Source organism: Cucurbita moschata, unplaced genomic scaffold (genome assembly GCF_002738365.1).
Source record: "Cucurbita moschata cultivar Rifu unplaced genomic scaffold, Cmos_1.0 Cmo_Scf00005, whole genome shotgun sequence".
In the NCBI taxonomy this organism is placed as follows: domain Eukaryota; kingdom Viridiplantae; phylum Streptophyta; class Magnoliopsida; order Cucurbitales; family Cucurbitaceae; genus Cucurbita; species Cucurbita moschata.
The window spans coordinates 440,650-450,626 of record NW_019268521.1 but is presented as its reverse complement, the minus strand read 5'-3'; the positions used below and the strand labels follow the sequence as shown (position 1 = coordinate 450,626).

General features: G+C 41.1%; 1 long non-coding RNA gene across 1 annotated transcript; it reads left to right on the top strand.

Annotated features, from left to right (window-relative positions):
* The first annotated feature begins 3,932 nt into the window (after nt 1–3,932).
* Nucleotides 3,933–5,043, top strand: LOC111443263. Its single transcript, XR_002710452.1, has 2 exons — nt 3,933–3,967; nt 4,823–5,043. It is a non-coding gene; the product is annotated as an uncharacterized LOC111443263 (long non-coding RNA).
* Nucleotides 5,044–9,977: the final 4,934 nt, after the last annotated feature.

Genomic DNA, 9,977 nt, shown 5'->3' with positions numbered 1-9,977 from the left:
TATGATATGGTTTGTGATATGATGTTTAACATTAGAATATGAATGGATGTCATATTATGCCTTGATGAATTATGATGTGCTATGAAATGTCATGACATTATGTAATATGATTACTTTAGGCCATGGTATGAATGACTGGCATGATTTGTTTACCATGAAAAATGTTGGGACTTCGTGCATAAATATTCATGTGCATCGAGATATTTTTTCTTGTGGTGAGTACGGACGTGTACGTTATGAAAAGGAACATGACTATCATGTTTAATGTAACAACCCTAAATTTCCATATACTCAGAATCGTTACTAACGTCTCATGCTCATTTATAATGCGGAAATATAACTCTTACGTGAACGTCATTTATAACGTAAGCTTCAAAAAATGCTTAAAACAAATTCTTCTCTGGAAAACACAGTCATGTTCTTACGTGTTTAAATGCGAAATACTGAAATTTAAAGAAAATAAATACAAAATAGTTTAAAACAATGAAATGCAAAACAACCTATTCTAACTCAACTAGGAATTTAAATATGAATCTATCCTATGCACGTGTCACAGTCTCTGCTCGCGATGCCACCGCCATCCGTACAAGTGCGTCTTGCCTTTATCTGAAAAAAAATGATGTGGCACACGAGTATTTCGAAGAATACTCCGTAAGTGGCTCCACTATAGGGGACCATGCAAATGCAAACACATGCAATCATGATTGGGACCAATCCCTAATCATCTTGGGGGTGGCCTCTAGTCTCAGACAAATTGGATGTGTAGTACTTTCCTACACACGACTCACATGTGCGAGTGTGAATCCCCAGGGCGCTCGCACACCCCCTGGACCCTCTAGTCAAGCTAATCTATAGCGACGTCCGGAAGTCAGCGGAACCCCATAGTGTCATGCGCCTCATGAACACCCTCATCTTTGATGTCCCACATTGGTTGGGGAGGAGAACAAACCACCATTTATAAGGGCATGGAAACCTTCCCCTAGTAGACGCGTTTTAAAGCCTTGAGGGGAAGCCTAAAAGGAAAAGCCCAAAGAGGAGAACCCATCTTTAGAGGCCTCACTTCAAGAACAGTCAGTAAATACGAACCCAAATCCGGGGATAGGAGTTCCCCCATCTGATCTACCGAGAGCAAACCTTGATACTTCGGAAGTACCTAATATGACTGTGATGATGGAACTAATACAATCCATGGCACAGACAAATGGGCAATTGGCACAACTGATCCAGACCTTAGCGCAAAGTGGCAGGCTGTAACGATAAGTGTTTCAAAAAGGCACAAAAAAAAAAAAAGTGGGATTTCCGGTGAGGCATGCCTTGCCAGCAAGGGCGTATTAATGCCTTGAGTCCCCATATTAAACCCTAGGTAAACTTAGTAGCCGACTTTTCCTTTCGAGTCACTATCGTACCTGTGAGGTAGGAGCTGAAAGGTTAGGTGAGGGATCGAAAACGTCGCGAGACTTTGGACTTCTGGGAGCCCGTATGGAGTAGCAAACCGACGCCAGGGTACTTCGAGACAAGCGGGACAGACGCATCGCCAAGGATGACGGTGGTCTCATCGGCAACGGCAGTCGAACTCTGCAATTAGGGTTCATCGAGATCCTCGGGTGAAGAAGACACAAAGTCGGTCGGGTTTCAACTAGGAGTGTACATGGTCCGGGTTGGGTCGGGTTGAGCGATTTTTTTGACCCAACCCAAAAGTTCGGGTTGGTTGGATTGGTAACCCAACCCAACCCGAAACTTTTCACAACCCGACCCGACCCAACCCAACTCTCTATTTTCGGGTTGAGTTCGGGTTGGGTTGTTAATTTTTTTTTTTAAGTTTTATTTATCCACAATTTATAATTATTCGAATACAATCTTATATAAAATATATTAAAAATTTACCAACAAACACAAATCAATCCATAATTATTAAAAAAAAAACAAATTCAATAAACAACAACAAGCGAAAATTGTAACATATTAATTTAGTTCGAGTGAAAATTGTGACATATTAACATAGTTCGACATGTCATAAAACTAAAGAATGCCGGACATTTCTTGAAAATGGATAAAAATAGAAAAAATATAAGGATATATCATGAAATTAAATAAACAATAAAAATGATTAGTTGAAATATGTTTGCTTATAAGTGATTTGATAAGGATAGATAACCCTAAATTATTAGAAAAATAATATATATAAATATAAATTATGATATAATAATGTTACTACAAATAGAAAACAAATACATTTGAATTTAGAATTACTAGTTTATCTTTAAATTTAAACTAAAATTTAGAATTATTTATATATATAATATAATTTATGAACATTGAACTAGCCAGATATAAATTTTTTTAAATATATTTAAATTAAAATTTATCTTGTCTATCTTTAATCCTGATAATATATATAATTTATGAATATATAATAGTTTGTTAGTAAAGTATTTTAAAATATATATATATATAAAAGGAAACAAAAATATATATTTGTATATATATAATTTATGAACATATAATACTTGTCCATGTTTAATTCTTATAATATATATAATTTATGAACCTATAATTGTTTGTTAGTAATGTATTTTAAAAATATATATATATAAAAGAGAAAAAAAAATATGTATTTATATATATATAATTTATGAACCTATAATTATTTGCTAATAATGTATTTTTAAAATATATACATCTATATAAAAGAAAAAAAAACATGTATTTATATATATATAATTTATGAACATATAATACTCGTCTATGTTCGATCTATATAATATATATAATTTATGAACCTATAATTGTTTGTTAGTAAGATATTTTTTAAAAAATATATATATATAAAAGGAAGAACATGTATTTATATATATAATTTATGAACATATAATACTTGTCTATGTTTAATCTTAATATATATAATTTATGAACTTATAATTGTTGGTTAGTAATGTATTTTTTAAAAATATATATATATATATATATTAAACGAAAAAAACATAAAAAAATATATATATATATTAAAGAAAAAAAACATGTATTTGTATATATATAATTTGACTTATAATTGTTGGTTAGTAATGTATTTTAAAAAAATATATATATATATATATATATATATATATATTAAAGGAAAAAAAAAACACAAAACATGTATTTGTATATATATAATTTATGAACCTAGATATTTTTAAAAATATATGGTTGGTAAGGTATTTTTAAAAATATATATATAAAAGAAAACAACAGGTATTTTTAAAAATATATATATAAAAGAAAACAACAAAACGTATTAGCCTGGATTCGAACTCAAGCGCGAGTCTTTTTTGACTGGATAAATTATTTTATATATTTTATATATTTAAATTCGGCTCGAGCCAACCCGGGAGTTTTACCCACGAACCCGAAACCGAACCGATTCAGTTCGGGTTCAGAAAAATGACCCCAACCCTACCCGAAATGCTAATCCAACCCAACCCAACCCTCGGTTGGGTTGATCCGGGTTGTTGGGTTGAATATACACCCCTAGTTTCAGCCTCTGAATCGGCCCACAGAGTGAACGCGGGCTCTATGCATTTCGGCCCAACACGGACGCGCGCTGTAGCCTTGGTCTCGGCTCTGCACGCGTGCTCTCGGCTCGGCTAGACGTGTATGGCGGCTCAGCTCCGTCAAATCCCGCAACTCGACTTGGCGGCTTAGTTGGTCGGCTCGGCAGCTCGGCTTGGTGACTCGGTATCACTATAATATATCGATTCCAAGGTTTTCGACCCTTCCGAAGCCGTTTCTGCCCTTAGTTTTACCATCAGAGGTCAGTATAGTTCCTAAAAGTTAAAGACAGATTAGATCGGGGGGTTTATTTTGATAAATAGCATGGTTTAGCCAGGGTATGTCATGAAAGGTTCCTAAGTTTTTATGTGGTTATCATAGGACATATTCAACCGCTGGGATTAGCTCGTTGTGAGTGACTTCAACCGAGACCATCGAGGTAAGTAACCTTACTGTTGGCGTTAGTTATGTATGTATGTTGGTGCGTGCCCTGTGGCCCTTGCATGCACCATGTGTATGCACCATGTGTGTTGTTGATGTATGCTAGGTTAGATGTTTCTTGCAATGAAACGCTATGTATGCCATGTTTATGTATGTGAGTCTTGAGTGAAATGCTTTGTATGCCATGTTTATGTATATGATGTTTGTGACACAGCTTGTTACCCTGTATGTATGAGCTTGATTGACATGTCATGATTGTCAGAACCCCGCATGCCATGAATGAGATGATTAGTATGCTATGATATGCTTGCTCGATGTTGACCCAGTTATGCTATGTAATGCGGCGAGGGGATGGAACGTTGTATGTATAATGTCATGGTGGTAAAGCCTAAGAACCTCATGAACGCTATGGTTATGTACCTGGGGCACTCCCCCGTTATGCTACTGATGGTATGAACGCATATATTCGATAATTGTGTTCGCCACAATATCATGCAGGCCCACCTTTGTCCGTGGCGTCCAGTATTGTATGTCATACATACCCGACCAAGCCAAGCCCAGGGAGTTCACTTGCGAGCTCGCCTGGTAGGCCCACAGTCACACTCGTGGGCCATGTGTGGGAAAGTACCATGCATCCACCCCCGCCCGAACAAAGCAAGGGCCTAAGGCCATGGGAAGGAATGGAAGACAGACCCCTCTCTCAGTTTTCTTTATTTTGACACTTGTGCTTATGTATGTGTATTGATGCGATCGTGTGTATCCTAATGTATGATTATATGCTTAACTCCAACAGTGGGGCGACTTACTGGGTATTTCATATAATACTCAAGCCACGTGCTACCCATATTTTCAGGTAAGTGCAAGGCCCCCATGTACGGCTGACGGTGGATGCTGCGAAGGCCATGGAAGTCTTAAGGAGGGTTTGTAGTGTTGTAGACGTCTTGTTGGATTCTCTCGGTTATTAGTTATTGCAATTGTCCCTCTAGTTATCCATTGTTTATTTCTAGGTTAGGTTGTCGTTATTGTTTTCCCCAGGCATGAGCTGCTTATAATAATGAACGTATTGTCAGTTTTGAGGCTGTCTTATATAAACTATCGCACTTTCGTTATTTGATTACAAGGTAACTCGCTATTTAGGATAGAGAAAATTAGGGGCGTTACCTGAGACTACCCATCACAACCGGGGGGACGCAGCCGCATCAGAAGAAAGCAAGTATTTTCGAGCTTTCAAACGTCGGGACCCCAAAGTATTCGAGGGAAAATCCAAGGACCCTGTCGTAGCTGAATTATGGTTGTTGGCTATTGATGAAATTTTTTGACGCATGAAGTGTCCAGAGGAGTTGCATGACCTACCTGTTACGCGAAGATGCTAAACTGTGGTGGCAATTAGCCTCCTGGGCGATTGCTGTAGACGAAGATGACATCACCTGGACGCAGTTTAGAGTAGCATTCCTCCGAAAATACTTCAAACCAGTTGTGCGATATAAGAAGCAACGTGAATTCCTAAGCATAGAGCAGGGAAACAGGCCAGTAGAGGAGTATGAACGAGAGTTCACCCGTCTGTCCCATTTCGCCCCAATAATGGTCTCAACAGAAGAGCTGAAATTAGAATGTTTTGTTATGGATTTGCAGACCGATGTTCGAGGAGCGGTGTCAGCTCACCTTCCACCTGACTATGCAACAGCACTCCAACTTGCCGAGACGCTCGATGATAGGAAATATCCGACAGAAGACACCCAAATCCACTTAAACACGTCGGTTGACCAGAAGAGAAAGAGAGAACAGACGTCACCTACCTCCTCAAAGGTACCTTGGCACCAGACCAAGACAAATTTAAACCAAGAGCGCAGGCAACCAAAGGCTCGCCCACAAAATACGCCACATGACAGACCACGTTGCACGAACTGTGGGAGACGTCACCCAGGATAGTGCAGGTTTAAGAATAAGGTATGTTTCAACTGTCACCAAGAAGGCCACGTTGTCGCGCATTGCACCCAAGAGAGAGCAACTAGTACCAATAAACCCTCTGGTAACCAACCAACCTCAAACCCGAGGCCAGCTCCGCAACAGGGGCAAATGTATGCTACCACTCGCCAGGAGGCAGAAAACACCAACATTGTAGTCACAGGTACGCTCTCTATTCTTGGGTACTACGCATGGGTCTTATTTGATTCTGGGTCAACCCACTCTTTTATCTTCTTTAACCTTGTAAAACACGTAGGAGTAGAAGTTGAACCGCTAGGGTACGGGCTGTCTGTGAGTACCCCGACAGGGGTAAGTATGGAAGCCTTCGAGAGGGTAAAGGATTGTCAGTTGAGTGTGTCAAACAACACGATGGATGTGACACTGATAGTCTTAAATATGGCCAATTTTGACATCATCTTAGGGATGGAGTGGTTAGCTAAAAACCATGCATCCATTGATTGTTTCAACAAGGAGGTTGTGTTTAGACCCCCTGGTCAGCTAAGCTTCAAATTCAAGGGGATCAGGGTGGGAATGGTCTCGAGGATAGTCTCAGCATTAAAGGTAAGGAAGGTGCTTGGGGGATATTACCTCATGTGGTGGAATTAGGGCGAACCGAGGCGAGCATTAACTCAAGTGAGAGAATTCGTCAACGTGTTCCCAGAAGATCTCCCAAGCCTAACCCCGGAGCGTGAGGTGGAATTCGAAATTGTACTTGAACTAGGAACAACCCCTATATCAAGAGCCCCGTACAGAATGACCCCTGCTGAACTGAAAGAACTAAAGTTGCAGCTTCAAGAGCTACTAAACAAAGGCTTTATACGACCAAGTGTGTCTCCTTGGGGAGTCTCAGTGATATTTGTGAAGAAGAAGGATGGTTCTATGCACTTATGCATGGATTATCGAGAACTTAACAAAGTGATAATTAAAAACAAGTATCCTTTACCCGGATCGACGACATGTTCGATCAGTTGCAAGATGCAGTTGTGTTCTCAAAGATTGACTTACGGTCAGGCTACCATCAGTTGAGGATTAAGGAGAGTGATATCTCAAAGACAGCCTTTCGCACAAGGTATGGACATTACGAGTGTAGGGTAATGTCGTTTGTCTTGACTAACGCTCCAGCAGCATTTATGGGGTTGATGAACAAAGTGTTCAGAGAATTCTTAGACAACTTCGTGATCGTCTTCATCGATGATATCCTTGTGTATTCCAAGACTAGGGAACAACATGAGGAACATCTCAGGAAGGTGTTGACCACTCTGAGAATGAACAAGTTGTTTGCAAAGTTCTCCAAATGTGAATTTTGGGCAGAACAGGTGGGATTTCTTGGGCATGTAGTTTCACGAATGGGAATCATCGTATACCCAACAAAGATTGAAGTGGTGACAAATTGGCCTCGCTCGACCATAGTGACTGAGGCACGAAGTTTTCTTGGTCTAGCAGGGTATTATCAGCAGTTTGTGCAGGATTTCTCCAAGATCGCCACCCCCTCACTGAGTTGACCAAGAAAGGAAAGTCGTTCACCTGGAATGATTAGTGCGAGGATAGTTTCCAAGAACTTAAACAGAGGTTAATAACAGCCCCGATACTTACTGTGCCGTTAGGAGATGGAGGCTTTGTAGTATACAGTGATGCTTCAAAAAGGGGGTTAGGGTGTGTCCTCATGCAACATGGGAAGGTTATCGCCTATGCTTTGCGTCAACTAAAAGAATACGAGCGAAACTATTTCACCCACGACCTAGAACTCGCAGCAGTGGTATTTGCACTAAAGATTTAGAGACACTACCTTTATGGAGAAAGGACCCAAATTTTCACTGACCACGAGAGTCTTAAATACTTTTTTACTCAGAAGGAGTTAAACATGAGACAACGCAGGTGGTTGGAGTTGGTTAAAGACTATGACGTGGAGATACTCTATCACCTGGGAAATGCGAATGTAGTAGTTGATGCGTTGAGCGGAAAATCAGCACACACGTCTACTCTAATCACCACACAAAAAGCGATCTAGTAGGATTTGGAACGCACCAGTGTAGCGTTGGCCGTAGGGGAGGTCGCAGCTCAATTGGCCCAGTTAACGATACAACCGACCTTGAGGCAACGTCTCATTGATAAACAACATGGTGATCCAGATTTGGTTGGAAAAAAATGTTTGATAAATGTCAATCAGACAGAGGAGTTTTCATTGACAGCCGATGGGGGGCTCTTGTACCATGGGCGATTGTCTGTGCCAAATGATGAAGAACTGAAGGCAGAAATCCTAACTGAGGCTCACCACTCGCCATTCGCCCTACATCCTGACAGTACGAAGATGTATCAGGATTTGAAACGACATTATTGGTGGCAGAATATGAAACGTGATGTGGCCGAGTTTGTGAGAAGTGTCTGGTTTGTCAACAAGTCAAAGCCCCAAGGCAGAAGCCGGCGGGACTATTACAACCACTTAGCGTACCTGAAGGGAAGTGGGAGAACATCACCATGAACTTTATCGTGGGATTACTGAGGATGGCCAGAGGCTACACAGTTATATGGGTTGTGGTTGATAGGCTCACAAAGTCAGCTCACTTCCTACCAGGGAAGTCCACTTATTCCGTGGATAAATGGGCTCAGTTGTACATAAAGGAAGCAACAAGATTGTACGGGGTACCGGTATCCATTGTGTCAGAGAGGGATCCCCATTTCACATCAAAGTTTTGGAAAAGCTTTCAAAAAGCGTTGGGTATGGCACCTTTTGAGGCCTTATACGGGAAAAAGTGTCGATCCCAATGTGTTGGGATGAAATGGGAGAACGCAAGTTGTTGGGTCCTGACTTAGTGCAAGCAACTAATGAGACTATCGAGAAAATAAGGACTAGAATGCGTACGACCCAAAGCAGGCAAAAGAGTTATGCCGATGTAAGACGAAGGGATTTGGAGTTTGAGGTGGGAGACAAAGTATTCCTTAAGGTGGCTCCCATGAAAGGCGTTCTTAGGTTCGGTCGCAAAGGAAAGTTAAGCTCACGCTTCATTGGACCATTTGAGATCTTGGAGCGAGTGGGACAAGTAGCTTACCGGTTGGCCCTACCACCTGTACTCTCAAGAGTCCACAATGTGTTCCATGTATCGATGTTGCGAATATACATATCTAACCCATCGCATGTGATAGATTTCAAACCTCTACGGTTGGATAAGGGTTTGAACTATGAGGAAGAATCGGTGCAAATTGTGAATAGAGAAGTGAAAACCCTATGTAATCAAGAGATTGCGTTGGTCAAGGTATTATGGCGGAATCACCAGCTTGAAGAAGCCACTTGGGAACGAGAAGAGGAAATGATGAGCAAGTACCTTGAGCTCTTCAAAGCAGAGAGTAAGTAGCGCAAGCCTTGTATATTTAAGTGAAGCTTTCGAGGACGAAAGTTTCTTTTTGGGGGGAATATTAAGCCCTAGGGTTCAGCATGTGAGCCAAACCCTTAGCCAGCCACTGCCCGCCGCCTTCCTTCTTTCTGCCACCGCCCCGCCCTTCCTTCTCTCTTTTTCACTTTTCTTCCTTAAGCTGCTGCCACCCAACGCTCACAGTCCCGCAACCAACTGTTTCCCACACCACTCCGCGCCCCTTCCCACATCAGAAAACCTTCGCCCAGCACCCACATCGCCGCCGCAAGGAAACATCATCGTCGTTGCTAGAACTGACAATAAGAGGATTAAACGCAGCAAAGATTGAACGCCTACGTAGGAAGAAGGCTCAGTTTTTTTTATTGCTGTGTGTAATCTGATTCTGATTGCTGTATAATCTGATTCTGATTGCTGTGTGTAATCTGATTTTTGTGTGCAATCTGATTTCTGTGTGTAATCTAATCGCTATCGCCCGCCGCCCTTCCTTCTTTCTGCCGCCACCCCGCCCTTCCTTCTCTCCTTTTCACTTTTTTTCCTTAAGCTGCTGCCACCTAATGCTCACAGTCCCACAGCCGACTGTTTCCTACACCACTCCGCGCCCCTTCCCACATTAGAAAACCCCCGTCCAGCACCCACATCACCACTGCGAGGGAATTGTTGGGTTTTATGTCCTAA